Source organism: Bufo gargarizans, chromosome 2 (assembly GCF_014858855.1).
Source record: "Bufo gargarizans isolate SCDJY-AF-19 chromosome 2, ASM1485885v1, whole genome shotgun sequence".
NCBI classification, from domain to species: Eukaryota; Metazoa; Chordata; class Amphibia; order Anura; family Bufonidae; genus Bufo; species Bufo gargarizans.
The window spans coordinates 69,815,965-69,833,437 of NC_058081.1; the positions used below are offsets into that span (position 1 = coordinate 69,815,965).

General features: G+C 47.9%; 1 protein-coding gene across 5 annotated transcripts in view; it reads right to left on the minus strand.

Annotated features, from left to right (window-relative positions):
- The window catches only part of LOC122927369 (PH and SEC7 domain-containing protein 1-like), a 60,107-nt gene that overhangs the window by 39,847 nt on the left and 2,787 nt on the right, over positions 1-17,473 (minus strand). The window contains exon 1 of one of the 5 annotated variants that reach the window (XM_044279160.1): positions 10,821-10,956. The exons of 2 other annotated variants lie outside the window; for them this stretch is intronic. The gene's annotated coding sequence lies outside the window, so the exon portion shown is untranslated. Of the gene's footprint in view, positions 1-7,765; positions 8,016-10,736; positions 10,957-17,473 lie in introns of those variants that run through there. 2 more of the 5 variants (XM_044279159.1, XM_044279158.1) reach the window with 2 other exon arrangements.

A 17,473-nucleotide genomic window follows, 5' to 3' on the forward strand; every position in this document is an offset into this window, starting at 1 on the left:
GAGGAGAGAGAGAGAGAGAGAGAGAGGGGAGACACGCACAAGAGACACAAACACGAAAAACAGATGCACAAGAGAAAGCTAAGAAAGAATTATACGTGAGTGAGAAACAGAACAATAGGACCTGTTCACACACTGCAGATTGCGATGACGTTGCCTCCAATGCCGGCTACTTATTCTCGAAGATTCTGCCTAAAAAAAGCCTGTGGATGAGCGCCATTGAATGGGAATGATCTGCATGGAAATCCGTGGCACACAAAATGTATACAGCAGCACTCCACGTGTCAGCCAGAGTATGTTCACACCTGATAGACTTGTCATAGGCAGATAAAACTCATGTGCTCGTATCTAGAACAGGAATGAGACACACAAGAGATAGACGAGACATTCACAAGAGAAAGAGATACAAAAGAGACAGCAGTGCATGAGCGATACAAGACAGAGATAGAGGCCCAAGAGTGCGATACAAAGCAACGGCATGAGTGAGACAGAGACTCTACAGAGAGACCTACACGAGATTAACAGACTCTACAGAGAGACATACACGAGATTAACAGACTCAACAGAGAGACATACACGAGATTAACAGACTACAGAGAGGCATATACGAGAAGAAGAGACTCTACAGAGAGACATACACGAGATTAACAGACTCTACAGAGAGGAAGAGACTCTAAAGAGAGGCGTATATGAGAGGAGGAGACCCTACAGAGCAGGGGTGGACTGGCCATGGACCCTACAGGGAAACTTCTCGGTTGGCGGATGCCCAGGGGGCCACCTGAGCCCTCTTAATAGCCGCCAGCCATGGTAAGTAATGATCTGATGCTTACCTGACTCCTGATCAACTGTATTGCCATCCTAAGGCAACTGGAGTAGGACAGACCGTGGCGGCTGGTGCTGGCCACCATGGAGGTCAGTTTTTGGGGAGGTATGTTGTGCTGCACTCTGGTATTTGGCTCTGCTGGGGCGGTATTTTGTCCCATAATTTGGCATTGTTGGCTCCACCTACTTGTGTTGGCCCCACCTTCTGTGAATTTGGACCCACCTACAACATGGGGCCACGTTTAGTTTTTTTCCAGGGCCACTTTAAGTTCCCAGTCCGCCCCTACTACACAGAGACATGCACGAGGATGAGACCCTACAGAGAGAGACATGCACGAGGATGAGACCCTACAGAGAGAGACATGCACGAGGATGAGACCCTACAGAGAGAGACATGCACGAGGATGAGACCCTACAGAGAGAGACATGCACGAGGATGAGACCCTACAGAGAGAGACATGCACGAGGATGAGACCCTACAGAGAGAGACATGCACGAGGATGAGACCCTACAGAGAGAGACATGCACGAGGATGAGACCCTACAGAGAGAGACATGCACGAGGATGAGACCCTACAGAGAGAGACATGCACGAGGATGAGACCCTACAGAGAGAGACATGCACGAGGATGAGACACTACAGAAAGACATACATGATTGGAAGAGACCCTAAAGAGAAATATACACGAGTTGAAGAGACCATACAAAGACACATACACCAGAGGAAGAGACCCTAAAGAGAGACATATACGAGAGGAAGAGACTCTAAAGAGAGATATTCGCGAGAGTAAGGTACTTTAAAAGAGACTTGCATGAGAGGAAGAGACCCTAAACAGACATGCACAAGAGGAAGAGGCCTAAAGAGAGACATACATGAAAGAGAGTCTAGAGAGAGAGCTACACCAGAAAGAATGAAAAACACCAAAAAGAGCGCAGTCTGAAATGCCGCATTAGGTGAATAAAGCTTATTTCATAAAGGACACCTGGGAGTGCGGTGATATTTGTGGACTATATGGCGGTAATCTGCGTGAGGTCACAGCCGCGGGTGCATCACCCTGAGTGTTTAGTTGGGTGAGATAAGGAGTCACATTTAGTTGCTGAGGTCTTGTCGTCGCAGAGATCGCCGTGCAGCCACTCATCTCTATACACAGGTATACATGATGGCTTACACACACAGCGGTTCCCATAGCAACCAGTCACACCACTTCCTTCAGCCTCCCGCCTACTGGAGTCTGGTTGCTATGGACGACGGCTCCTCTTTCTGCTGCATTGACATGAGGAATCTACATGTTCAGCCGGCGGCTGTGACCTCTGGGGACTTCAGTAAATGTGTAACAGGAAACGTTCAATGTACAAGCCGCGTACAGAGGACATTATACAACACCCGACGTCACAGCAGTGCCGGGTGTGCACACAGCTTCCCTCCTCCACTCACCACAACTTACAGGACATTTCCAGCCTGCGACAACGCACATGCGCGTTCCATGGTGGTGTATGGCAGGGGTCGGCGCGCTGCGGCACTCCAGCTGCTGTGAACCTACAACTCCCAGCATTCTCCATTAATTTCACAACGTTAACGACCCCTGGTACAATGTCAGAAAAACATGGTCGCTTTCTATCTATCCCCAGATCACTGGGGGTTCGGCTCTCCGCTATCTCCCCCATTCGAGAGCATGGGTCAGACAGCTGTCATTACCCTGCACCACCACTAGAAAGCAGGGGGCGTACAGGTGAACAGTGAGGCCCCTTTCACACGAGCGAGAATTCCGCGCGGGTGCAATGCGAACACATTGCGCCCGCACTGAATCCGGAACAATTTATTTCAATAGGGCTGTGTACATAAGCGTTGTTTTTCACACATCACTTGTGAAAAGCGCAGCATGTTCTATATTCTGCGTTTTTCACGCAACTCTGGCTCCATAGAAGTGAATGGGGCTACGTGAAAAACGCATCGCATCCGCACTTGCTTGTGGATGCGATGCGTTTTTCACTAAAGGTTGCTAAGAGATGTTGTTTGTAAATCTTCCGTTTTTTATCTCGCGCGTGAAAAACGCATCAATGCGCATTTGACCCGCGCGATAAAAACTGAACAACTGAACGCAATCGCAGGCAAAACTGAATAAACTTGCTTGCGAAATCGCGCATTTTTAACGCATCTGGACCTAATCCGTATCGCTAGTCTACAAGGGACTCAAGAGGACACAGCGCTTGCATGAGTGCAGCGCCCTCTTCAAACAGCTAATCAGCGGAGGTGTCCAGATCGGACAAGCACCGATCTGATAATGATGACCTATCCAGCTCCATACGCGGCGGATAATGGCTGTACAATACTGACACTGTATAATACAGACAATGCCAATCTAGGCCATTTAACCTGTCAGATGCTGCGACCGCGGCATCTAAGCTTCTGAAAAGGGGCTTCCTCTGTTCTCCAATCGGAGTCCCCGTGATAAAATCTCCCAGGCTCTTTCAGACCAAATACATGGCTGATAACATCCCTCAGGACACTCGTGTGCCCCGGCTTGTCTTCTGCTGTAACATGTTCCTTCAGCTACTGCCCTGATGCACTCGCTAAACTGGAAATTGCTGCAGTGCGAGGCCCAGATTGGTCCTATAGTCCCGGGGCTATGTTTGTGGGGAGTTCCTGGACTTGTCACGGCAGACATCTTATTTTATGTGCGAGTTATTCACACGTCTTTAGTGCTGGAGGGGCCTAGTTACCAAGAGTCTATCACAAGAATGCGATTAGAAGAGAAAATATCTAGATACACATGGCGAGATTCAAGTAGAATTATCTACGTGTACAGATCTGTCCCCGGGAGTCCGCTATGTCAGTTCTCAGAGCAGTCTGAAAAACCGCACGTGAAAAATCCTCAGCGTGGTGTCCCACTGAAAAAAAAAAAAAAAAAAAAGGGAGGTGGTTTCGGAACAGATGTCGCAGGTTTTGGAAGAGGAACCCATGGCAAAAATCTAAGGACCTTTTACACAGCCAGATAACGGATGACCGCATGAACAGCCGCTCACTACTTACAATCGTTCACGCAGTTCATGATGTACCCCCGACAACCCGTGAAGTGCACATAAAAAGGTGTGATCTGGGGGTAAACACTTGCTGGGCACCTGAACGCAAGGCCGGGAATGAACGCGTACAACTGCAATTGTCAGCCGGATCATCAGACCATTATACGGTCTGACACCACAAAGTCGTCCCCCCGCCCAGATGAACAGGAAAACCTCAGCTCTGCTCATTTTATGCCGCTCTACAATGTAAATGCAAATCCCCAGACTGCAGGGTTACCACAATGTACAGGTGCGCAAGACAGGGAGCCCATGCGCAGTATGTCACTGTTCACACATAGCAGCCGGTCAACATTCGTTACAAGAGTCTCCAAGAGAGGCCGTTGGAATAAGCTGGGGGAAGTAGTTCAACAAGAAAAAATATTGGGGTCATTAACGAATCTGAAATACACCTAAATTAGGCATATTTCAGGCGTTGCGCCACTATCTGCGACTTTTCCCCACTCACACCGGGTCTAAAATCGCGAGCGTGTCGTGGGCGGGGAAGAGAACAGGCCGGTAGCCGCGTCTCTTTCATCATTTTCTATGCCTGTTTTAGGCGTAGCAAACGGTCTACTCTAAATGTAAGACAGCTCAGAACTGGCGCTGGATGCGTCGAAGTTATGAAGAGGCCGGCGCCTCTTCATAACTTTGGCGGATCCACCGCCAGCGCAGGGGTTATTAAGACTGGCGTCTAAAACGCGGGTCATAATAAATGTGCCCCATTGCGTATAAAACTATAGAAACTGGATTCCTGTTTACAAGCGTGCTTATCGGGCGTTTACATACGTGCCGAGGAAACAAGAAAACGCCCATTGTCGCGCGTTCCCGCACAGAGTCCTGATGGGTACGCAATACATACGGCGGGTCCACAATACATGGGCACTGGCCCGTGTGCACTCCGCCTCACGGATGCAGACCCATTCACTTGAACGGGTCCGCAATCACTGAGATGTGGAACGGAAGTACGGATTGGAACCCCATGGAACACTACGGAGTGCTTCTGTGGTGTTTCAGTCCGTGTCTCCACAGAGCAAAAAATAAATAAATATAGAACTTGTTCTATTTTTTTGCGGTGCAGACAGATCACGGACCCATTCAAGTTGAATGGGTCTCGATCCGTCCCAGCCACCGCACTGATGTTGCCCGTGCATTGGGGACCGCAAATTGCGGTCCCCAATGCACGGAACGGATGCACAACATTCGTGTGCAAGAGGCCTAAGTGGAAGGTTTATAAATACACAAAACGACCAAGCTTCCTCTGTAGTTCTCACTGCTCTGCAGCTCATACTATGAGGCCACATTCAGACAGTGCAAATCTGTATCCTGCAAAATGGAGTAACTGCTAGGTTGCTGTCTGATCGCCTTCTTCAGGTACCCGAGTGAGACATCTTTCCGTGGGGACCACAGCTCTCCTGTGTGCCAGACCAACCCTTTTCCCAGCTCTCCTGTGTGCCAGGCCCAACCCTTTTCCCATCTCTCCTGTGTGCCAGACTAACCATTTTCCAATCTCTCCTGTGTGCCAGACCAACCCTTCACAGCTTTCCTGTGTGCCAGACCAACCCTTTCCTAGCTCTCCTGTGTGCCAGACCAACCCCTTTCCCATCTCTCCTGTGTGCCAGACCAACCCTTTCCCAGCTCTCCTGTGTGCCAGACCAACCCTTTCCCAGCTCTCCTGTGTGCCAGACCAACCCTTTTCTAGCTCTTCTGTATGCCAGACCAACCCTTTCCCAGCTCTCCTGTGTGCCAGACCAACCCTTTTCTCAGCTCTCCTGTGTGCCAGACCAACCTTTCCCAGCTCTCCTGTGTGCCAGACCCAACCCTTTCCTAGCTCTCCTGTGTGCCAGACCCAACCCTTTCCTAGCTCTCCTGTGTGCCAGACCCAACCCTTTTCCCATCTCTCCTGTATGCCAGACCAACCCTTTCCCAGCTCTCCTGTGTGCCAGACCAACCCTTTTCTCAGCTCTCCTGTGTGCCAGACCAACCTTTCCCAGCTCTCCTGTGTGCCAGACCCAACCCTTTCCTAGCTCTCCTGTGTGCCAGACCCAACCCCTTTCCCAGCTCTCCTGTATGCCAGACCCAACCCTTTTCCCATCTCTCCTGTGTGCCAGACTAACCCTTTGCCAGCTCTCCTGTGTGCCAGACCAACCCTTCACAGCTTTCCTGTGTGCCAGACCAACCCTTCACAGCTTTCCTGTGTGCCAGACCAACCCTTTCCTAGCTCTCCTGTGTGCCAGACCAACCCCTTTCCCATCTCTCCTGTGTGCTAGACCAACCCCTTGTAATGACCGGCGTCACGCACAGGGAGGGAAAAGGCAAAGCCCTGCCCAAGGGAGAGGGAAAGGTGGTGACCCCTGACTCACCTTGCGGCTGGCACCTGACTGCCCTGACGTCTCTAGACGGGTTCCTCACCCGTGCGGCGATCACGTGCCTAAACCCTGGCTTTCCCTAAAATGAGCCCTAGATAGTGAACGGGCCGGTGGGATCGCTAGTCCGCACCACTGCACTAAGAGGGAAACACCAGGGAGAGGACAGACAATACAGACAAACACATAAACCCAGGTGGGCGACCACAGCAGACCCCAAAGGCCCAACAGGGATCCGGAGGGTAATGTTCTGGAACAACAACCAGAGAACGCAACAACACAGCTCCAGTGGGTCAGTATAGAAGTCCAGGCAGGAAGCTCTATATCTGGCAACCAGAGAAGTGTGAGAGGGGAATATAAGGAGGTTGGGAGTGCTGGACAAGGAACAGCTGAGGAGAAGGAGCTACGGATTCCTGAGTGAGCCAAAAAGGGTCGCAAAGCAAACCCAGAAAGCTACCATAAGGAAACAGCCCTATCTTACATAGAGCGCGCAGCCAACCGCTGGGACTTCCTGACCCCGGGTATAACGGAGTCAGGCGTGGGTCTTGACACCCTCGTGACACCCCTTTCCCATCTCTCTTGTGTGCCAGACCAACCCTTTTCCCAGCTCTCCTGTGTGCCAGACCAACCTTTCCCAGCTCTCCTGTGTGCCAGACCCAACCCTTTCCTAGCTCTCCTGTGTGCCAGACCCAACCCTTTTCCCAGCTCTCCTGTGTGCCAGACCCAACCCTTTTCCCAGCTCTCCTGTGTGCCAGACCCAACCCTTTTCCCAGCTCTCCTGTGTGCCAGACCCAACCCTTTTCCCAGCTCTCCTGTGTGCCAGACCCAACCCTTTTCCCAGCTCTCCTGTGTGCCAGACCCAATTCTTTTCCCAGCTCTCCTGTGTGCCAGACCCAACCCTTTTCCCAGCTCTCCTGTGTGCCAGACCCAACCCTTTTCCCATCTCTCCTGTGTGCCAGACCCAACCCTTTTCCCAGCTCTCCTGTGTGCCAGACCCAACTCTTTTCCCAGCTCTCCTGTGTGCCAGACCCAACCCTTTTCCCCATCTCTCCTGTGTGCCAGACCAAACCCTTTTCCCATCTCTCCTGTGTGCCAGACCAACCCCACCACAATTCTCCCTTGTGCCAGACTAACCTTTCCCAGGTCTCCTGTGTACAGGACCATCCCTTTCCCAGGTCTCCTGCGTGCCAGACCAACCTTTCCCACCTCTCCTGTGTGCCAGATCAACCCTTCCCCAGCTCCCCAATACATTAGACCACAATGATCCCCAGCTCTTGTGCAACCAAGACGCGCCTTCTTCTGCTTTCCAATGTGACAGACTCCTCCCGTGCCATGCTCCACTACATGCTGTAATACACAGCTATTCTCACCAAGGAACATAGTGCCTCTTAGACCAAGAACACAAGTTGCCTAAAAGGCTGTATAAGGTCCATGCAATGACGTACCAGTCTGTGCCCATGGTACATTTCAATTCTAAGGATGACAAAAACCTTTAAGTAAATATACAGAAAAAATACTACTCACCTAAGGAAACTTCAGTACCATCAGGGACTCACCAACTACTGGAGACCAGCTCATCACTTTACTTGGTCCAATGCACCCAGCGGAGGAGGGTTGTCCAAACCTAGACTCCTGTCCCCTTCTATTGTGCATTGCCACACTGACCACAGCTGAGGAGAGCAGAATGAGCTCTTGTCCTGTGGTTTCATGGGTTACATAGGCAAGAAAGGAACCGTGTCATTTACAGCAGCCGGTAGTGTGACTTAATATCTTCAGAGGTAAAACATTTTATCTGTCAGCAGTCAGCTATGTGGCAGGAGTCAAGCGGACAGGAAATCAGCTCACCTCCAGAGGAAGTGCCTCACCGCTCAGCGCACATGATTCTGCCAGGTACAGGAAGTCTACGCAGATATGAAGGACACGGCCTATCTGTGACTTCATGTTTCCACACTTAGCTCAGTACTAAAGCCTCAGTGATTCATAATGCCCGTCACAGGGATGGCTGAGGTCCCCAATGTCCACTTCTGATATATTACTAAAGAGGAAATCAGTCCAGGCAAAGACCAGTTTATCAAAGATTTCAACAAAATGGTACCTGAAACAAAGTTCTGCCCCAGTATTTACAAGAAAGGAGGGACGACTACAGGAACATGGAGAGAAGGTCACGAGGCACCCCGTTTCAGAATCCCTAGCGATCCACTGGAAGAACCAGCAACAAGTGTTCAGTTCCCCTGCAGCGCCTTCACAGGAAGAATGAAGAATTACACGGTGCCCAGTGAGCTGTCCATGTAATGTATGGACGTACTGGGCCCTGGATTGCAAAAGATACTCTTTACAGTCCAACTCTGCTTTGGAAAAGATGGCAGTCCTGAAAGTGGGAAGCTTGAAAATTCCTTAAGGGTCCATTCACACGTCCGTTTTTTCTTTCCTGATCTGTTCCGTTTTTTGCGGAACAGATCAGGACCAGATCTGGATCCATTAATTTTCAATGGGTCCTGGAAAAAATCGGACAGCACAATGTGTGCTGTCCGTTTCCGTTGTTCCGTTCCACATGTCCGTTTAAATATAAAACATGTCCTATTCTTTTCCGCAAAATTCGGATCCTGGTACAATACAAAGACAATGGATCCGCAAAAAACGGAAGACATTCGGATGTCATTCCGTATGTCTTCCGTTTTTTGCGGAATCCGTTCCTGGAAACACATAGCAAATTTTTTAATTTTTTTTTTCAATTTTTTTTCAAAGAAATTATTGAAATGTATACATGTTTCCGTTTTTTGCGGATCCGTAAAAAACAGATGACATACGGAAACATTTTCAGGAACAATGGATCCGCAAAAAACGGACCGAAATTCAGATTATAGAAAAATACTGACGTGTGAATGTAGCCTAAATGTAAGTTTAAGTAGATAGAAGCTCAATTTACTAGACTAAGGGCTCACTCAAAAGGGTCATATCCAAGTGCTATCATGCCATCAGTCCATGCTCCATCCAGATCAAATTTTTGGAAAGCACACAGACGCCATGCATCTGCAGTCTGTTTAAAGAGGCTCTCTGGGAATTATTTAAAATGGCCACCAGCAACCTGTCCTCGAATGTGAGCAGGACTGGTTGCCTCAACTTGCAGAGCTGCCTAGGGGTGAAGAGGGGGCCTTACTACATTCTGGCACTTGCGTATACTACATATTGGTCAGTTTTCCTGTCAGGCTGCTCAGCCATGATGGCATATCATAGGCAGGATCACATCATTACCATCTATTGTAAAGCATGTCCTAAACAGCTCTGCAAGGGGTGGCAACTAGTCCTGCTCACATTCTAGGACAGGTTGCCGGCGGCCATTTTAAACCATTCCCGGAGAACCTCTTTAAAAAGATACTCAGCCAGGACACGGCCAAAGATTGCTCGTCTGAAAGAAATTTAATTGCATTAAAGGGGTGTTCCCACTACAAGAACTAAGCCTCTAAGTGTCTGGTAGGGGTCTGACCACTGAGGCCTCTATCCAATCAAGAGAATGGGAGCCGGTGCTCCTCTGTTTGAATGGAGCAGCATACCAACATGGGTGTCCAATGCTCTAGTCAACTCTATGGGACTGCCGGATATCACCAAGTACAATCGATCTGCTATCTCCGGTAGCCCCCAAAGAGCTGAATGCATGCATGACCACCGCTTCATTCAAGTGGGGGTGAACGGGTCCCCATTCTTGTGATTGGTGGGGGCCCCAGCGGTCAATTTCTCCCTATGCTGCGAATGGGGGATAAGTTGTCGTAATGGGACAACCCCTTTGAAGGGGGGGGGGGGATTCCCTTTCACAATAGGGTCCTAAGGGCGATCAGCTGCATGAATGGGGAGAAAGCTGGTGCTAGACACCACTGGTAATGACTTATCTCCCCAGGAACTAAAGGATCGGGCATGTTAACATCAAGCATCCCGATCCTTTGGCCCCCTAATAGCTGTCCTAGGAGCCCTCCATACACAAGATGGTTGGCCGCTCCTGCTAAAATCGGAAGGTACGGAGGTATTCCTTTAAAGCCCCTTCAACTACTCCTATCAGTTCCCACACTGAAGACACCGCCATATGAACGTCTCCACTTATAACTCTATATTATGCAATTGCTACTTATGCAACTCCTTCACTCAATCTGCAGAAATACCATTCCAGATATAAAGTAATGGCCAATACCCAATATACATGCTGCTAGATGGGGCCACCAAGTTGCAGCTAGGTTTTCACCGTGCCCACCCTACAAGGAAAGAGGGGAAAACTGCATCAATCTAACTGCACGCAAGTCTCATCATGTACTTGAGGGGCGTGACACTCAGCAGTCAGAGTAATGACGCCTACACTGTTAAAGGAACCCTAAATTTTATTTTATTTTCCATCAGCGTTTCAATGGTAAAACCTTCTGAGAACTTCTTAAGTATTTGTAAAGAGCCGTCTATTCAATTGTGGATCAGGCCGAGCCTCCCTGTAAAGCAGCTATAAACTCTGACTCACATGCCAGGATACACCTTTAAGAGCTTTTCCCTTTTATCTCCAGGCACGGGCTTTCCATAAAATAGGGGCATCCTCCTTCCTCACCAGTGTCTCTTCTATCGGTCCGTTGTCCTTCGCCGGATGCTCCAGTCAACTACAAGATGCAGACCAAGGAGCCGAGAGCAGTTGAGATACAGGTGCTGAGAGGCTGCCGGCTGACAGCTCAGTTCCCAGCAGTCTCGTGGGCAGGAAGCTAGCAGACAGCCTGCTGTTTTTGGCAAGCTGGTGGCCTGGCTGAGGACAATGTTAGGGGTGAAAGGGGAAGTGGCATTTCAATTGAGGTTCTAAAAGATAATAAGAGGCCGGTGTAGGCAGTTCTACATTGCTGCTGGTGGTAGTACGTTTGTGGAGAAAAGCTGACAGAAAGCTAAGACTCACGGACTGAACACTGAGAAAAAAAATTAAAAAAATTGTTATGGCCTTGCCACATACCGTACATTTAACATGTCCACAAGGCTCCATTCACCTGTCCGGGGGCAGAAGAGTGAGGGTCCTTTTGGCTCCTGTTAGGCCAGTAGGGACTTTTTTTCTTTAGGAGACAGTGCGGGTCTACACAGTGGCCTACATCAGGGAAATCTTCCTCAACAGTTCCAACGCAGGGGATGTCCTGGATTTTGATAAGGATGGCCTATCCTCCTTAGAGGCCATCAATATCAGATCAGCGGAAGTCCAACACCCCACCATCCCCACCGATCAGCTGGTAGATCCAGCGCCAAAAGTCAGCACCGGAAACATCCGAAGTCGATTCGCATAAAAACTTCGTTCTAATACTGTACGGAGCAGGAACTCCATACAGTATTAGAATGTATTGGCTCAGATGAGCGGAAGTTATTGCTTCGTAAAGTCTTGCGAGACTTTAAACATTAACTTCATAAATTAATTTGTACTGTAAAAAACATTTCCCAAGTTTGTAGGACTTTTTATTCATAGAGGGTTTGTAGAACTTGTTATCCATAAGAGGGTTAAACTTCTCTGATTCTGGTGGACACATAATATACTACACCTGTTAATTTGCTACCTGTAACACCGAAGGTGTAGTATACTTATGTAAATGCACATGTAACTTAATGTATGTGGGCAAAACATGTCGAGAGTTCAAAAAACGGATTTTAGAGCAGATAGGCGATGTGAGAAATAAACGTGATAAACCCACCTCTAGACATGTAACTTTGAAACATGGTGGCGATGTCCGAGTATTGTCTTTTTCTGTGATTGAGACAATAAATACTGGTATTGGAGGCGGAGATCTTGAAACCATCTTAAAACAAAAAGGAGGCCAGATGGACATATAGATTGTATACCATAACCCCATTTGGACTGAATGAATATATAGACTTTGCATGTTTTATCTAAATATCAAATGTTAACTAACCATTCTACTTTCGTGTATACCAGGGGTAGGAGTGATACCATGTGCAGAATAAGTATAATCAAACTCTACAGTATAAATTACTTCATAATGAGGTTGGTAACGACCTGTTTGTCCCTGCCCCTTCTGATAGTTGGCATTGGCTTATAATGCATAACCCTAATTATTTAATTATATCCTTAAAGGGGTTCTCCGGGAATTAAGGAAATTAAATTACTTAAATATTACTTTATTATAAATATATTCTCAAATACCTTTCATTATTTATAATGGCTCGTTTTGTCTGGGGAGCAATCATCAGGGGAAACAAAATGGCCGCTGTCCCATTAGCACACACAAAACCTGTCCTAATCACACATTAGAACAAATTACTTTCCAACACTGAGGTAAAGAGCCACCTCCTCCTCCTCCTCTTCTATTTGTCAGGGATCACAATCCTGAATACAGATGATAAGAACTTCAGCTGAATTTCTGGGGAATTTAGTTCATGAGGAGACATGAAGTACAGAGAGGGTGGACAGGACAGACTGTGGTAATGGTGACTGTATACAAGTGCTGCTGCTCATTACCCACACCTCACCCTCCTCTCATGTCTCCTCATCCTCTCCATTCCCACAGAGATTCACCTGTATTCAGGATCATGATTCCTGACAAGCAGAGCAGAGAGGAGGATGAGGCAGCACTATGGCTCATTGTGGTGAAGTAACTTGTGCTCCTGTGTGATTAGGACAGGTTTTGTGTGTACTGATAGGACGGCGGCCATTTTATTTCTCCTAATGATTGCTCCCTAGACAAAAGAAGCCATTCTAAGTAATGAAAGGTATTTGTGAATATATTTATTATAAAATAATATTTAAGTATTTTAATTTTTTTTACTTCCTGGAGAACCCCTTTAATGTGCAGCCAAATACTTGTTGAGCAGTCTAAGAGACAATGGTCCATATGAGAGGAGGTTATTGATATGCCCAATGACGATTCTGTCCTGTCCTGTATGTAGAATCACAGTTTGGATCTACTTCCTGGATTTGCGTTCCACCATGCGGTCCATTATGTGTTCCACCGCAAGCTGCGCCTTCCGATTTTAGAGCACGCAGATATTTAAAGGAACGCCGAGCTCATGCAGGCATGAACAGGCACCAGACTATCCATTATGGAGGCAGCCACTGCACCCCCAATGCCAATACCCAAGATCTAACTACCGCTGGAGCAAGTATATTCTAGAATCTAGAGCTTGACATATATTGTTGCGGACAGGTATACTTTTGATTACCGCTATATGCACAGCATGTAAGTGTTTTCAGGCGATCATCTGCCAAATATACAGCTACTGATTGAGGTTTGAATTTTTATTCATCTTTTTTGTTTTTGATGTATATTTACACCACTGACATTGGGCACCTGACAGTTGCATATGGGTCTCTGTAGGTGGTGGTATCTATCCCTTGTCAGGACCATACAGGTTGATTAGGAGGTTCCTGACACAGGATCGTCCCTATCGGGCGGCTTTTCCGTTTTTGTAGGAAGGGTTAATAGATTATAGGGCAAGCTGGAGGGTCAGATATTTTTCCTTTGCCCAGCAATAGTCCATATATACGCAGCCTAAGTAGATAGAGATTTTAGCCACGAATTGGGGTATTTTTTAACAAATACCATTAAAGGTTACGTTTTATACTGGTGAAGGTTCTCTGTGAGTTTATATAGTGGAAGCCATTTCCAAACATTTTCATGCCAGTTTTTGGAGTAAAAAAAAAAAAGTTGTAAGGACCCTTTTTGCGACCCTTTTTGCCACATGGCCGTTTATGACGAGGTGCACGTTGGATCCTCTGGCAGCGCAGGGGGGAACAAGGCATAAAAAGGCGGTCTGTGTAAATGACCACCACTGTCTGCAAAACCCTTTAAAAACAAAAAATAAAAACCCATGTGCGATACCAGCCGTAGACCTTGGCGTCCATATTTCAGTCCACAAAATACGGATAACTTCCATCAACAGAAAGGACTATTCTCGTCTGCGGTATGGGCAAGAATAGGGCATGTTCTATTTGCAAAATGGCCAATCAAAATCCACAAAAAATACGGATGTGTGCATGGCCCCCTAGAAATGAATATCCGCCAAAAAATGCAGACAGCATACAGATGAAAAATACAGTCGTGCGCATGAAGCCTTATACCGGTTTTACGACTTTTTTTCCCCTAGGGAACTTGGAACGGCCATTGCCCTATTACTTGTACAATACACTGTAAGGCCTCATGCACACGACCGTTGTTTCATTCCGTGTCCGTTGTTCCGTTTTTCGTGATTTTCTGCGGACCCATTGACTTTCAATGGGTCCGTTGAAAACTCGGCTAATGCACCGTTTGTCATCCGTGTCCGTGATCCGTGGTTTCAGTCCGTCAAAAAAATATAACCTGTCCTATTTTTTTCACGGAAAATGGTTCGCGGACCTATTCAAGTCAATGGGACAGTGAAAAAACGCGGAGGCACACAAGATTGTCGTCCGTGTCCGTTTTTTTCTTATCATTTGCATGGCAAACTTGACTTAGATTTTTTTTTACTTTCCTTCACGTCTGGAGATCCTCCAAAAATAAAGGAAGACACATGGAAACAAAAACGGAAACGGATCACGGAACAACGGAACCCCATTTTGCGGAACGGAACACAACAACGGTTGTGTGCATGAGGCCTAATACTCCTCTATTGCAGTATATTGTGATTTTACTGTACCCCTAATATCAGTGCTAACATGCCAGGCCTGGGGCCTTCACCAAGTCCTCGGCTACCATAAAAACCGCCCTATTACTCTGTCATACCGCAATCACAGCATTTGACGCTCTAAACCGTAGGGATCGGTATTATCTCCAATCCCGGTCATTGCCAGCAGGTGTCAGCTGATCACACCCCAGACTTTTTAGGCATATACTGTGGATACGCCATGTCTAAGATGAGAACAGCCCTTTACCCTGGGTTCACACCTGAGCGTTTTACAGCGCGTTCAAACGCGCTGTAAAACGCTTAAGACATGAAAACCAATGCTTCCCTATGGGAAGGGTTCACACCTGGGCGTTTTACAGCGCGTACGAACGCGCTGTAAAACGCCCGACGCTCAAACAAGTACTTGAGCTTCTTTGGGGCGTTTTGACGCGCGTTTGTGGCCATAGGACACTGCAGTCAATGACACAAACGCGCGTCAAACGCGCGTTTACTATTACAAAAAACGCGCATAAAAACGCGCGACAAAAACGCGCGTAAAACGCGCGTTTGAGGAACGCTTAGGTGTGAACCCAGGGTTAATGTACGACGTTGACTTACGTCCTAGTCTGCAGCATCCAGGTAGCTCCTTCCCTCCTACACGGCATAATGTCCATAGAGACCTACTTGCAGACGACTTCTGCAGGAGACAGGAGGCCAGCACCAGCCTAATAACGGATGGGAAACTATCCGCCCCAATCAATATCACATCCACCCCTGCACAACGCCCCGCACAATGGTGGAAATGGAAGACCCAACAATGCTGTTATTCTGGGACGATGAATAGGCCTCATAGAGGTCCAACCACTAACTCATGGAGGCTGTGGCTGCACAGGGGACGTGCCGTAGATACAGCAGCTGGCGTACAGCTCCAGACACAGGCGCTTTTGTTCAGGTTCACACTATTGTGGGAGTAATTATTGTGGGATTCTGGCCAGAAAATCACATACAATCCCAGTTTCAAACCCCAGGCTCATACAAGATCAGACTGCAGCCTCGTCTGGGGCTGGTAGAACATGCCGGAGCCTGGATCTCATGTAGATGTCATGCTGGGAGCACAAGCTGCATATGTACTGGGGCGTGTAGCAACAACATTCACCTTATATATGTATGTATACACTAGATCTATACATCCACCTGTCTATACCAGGCTAGAGAGCCACTTACAGCTACCTATAGACCCCTCACACAGTCCAAGAGGTTACCTACACTATACTGGCATCTATTAGCGGAGCCTGGGAAAGCCATGTTTGGCCTAAAATTTCTTCCACGTGCCCTCCATACACATGTGTGTTCTCTATAGGTAGAGGGGAGTAAGCCGGTGCCCGATCCCTCTCTTTTGAGGACACAGGGATTGGGCATGCTGAAATCCGGCATGTCTGACCCATTGAGTTGGGAGGCCTCCATACTCATTACTAGATGGACAGTGGGTTTGGCCAAAATTTGTCTAATGTGTATGGCCAACCATTTTAGGGGGTATTCCCATCTGGGTCCCACCTCTGGAACTGCATCTATACTTAGAACAGAAGCAGGGCACACCGTGCATGTGCGGCCGCCACCCATTCATTCATTCCTATAGGAGCGCCAAGTGCTGGCTCCGGCTATTTCCATAAGCCCCTTAGAAGTGAATAGCCGCGCTTGCGCAGTGCACCTTCCACTCGTTTCAATGAGACTTCCGAAAATACCAGAGTGCTTCACTCAGCTATTTTTTGGCACTCCCATAAAAATGAATGGAGGGGGGCCACTTTGTGGGCTCCAGAGGTGGGACCCGCACCTATCAGACACTGGGGGCATATATTAGCGATATGACCCGAATGTTCAAGATGGGAATACCCCTTTAAGTGAATGGACCAGAGGAGTAATGGGGACTAACATGTCCTCCCCCAGCCAGAAGAGGAGTAACACGAGGTGAGCCAACAACCGCTTGGGGCCTTCCCTGTCCTTTCTGGACGCTTGCAGGAACCAGAAGAGGTTGGGAACGGAGCAGCAGCAGGACCGCAGACAGATGAATTGGGTTTTTTTATGTTTGGAGGGACAGGGGGAGGAACCCAGAGGTTGTCAGCTCCAAGGCCGACAACCGTATTAACAGAAAAATGACGCAATGCTGAGTGCATCATACAATAGACACCAACTACCCCCAACAGACCCCTCTGACTTAATTATAACGGGGTCTGTCAAGTTTCACAAGGCGCCTGTCGGTGTGACAGACTAAATAGTGCTGCCATTTCTGTCAAATGTGTCACAATCTGTGACGGAGGTTCCTTATTTTATACAGTAAATAATAAATTTGTAAAATATTTTTTTTTTTAAAACGCTATTTCCACCTGTCCATGGACGTCTGCAGACCCCAGGGGTCTGTGGTGAAAGTCACAATTTTACAACCCCCACCCTCCACACACGTGTTTCCTGTCACACTAGCGTGTACAAAGCTTCCTGTTTGTGTCTGATATTACTACGTACACCAGGGAAGACGGGTCACTCCAAAGGCCTCGGTTCTGTCAGCGCTGGCGTCGTTCATGATAACCCCAAGATACAGGCTATATAAAGTCAAGCTCTAAATAGCACATCAGATAGCGCCTAACG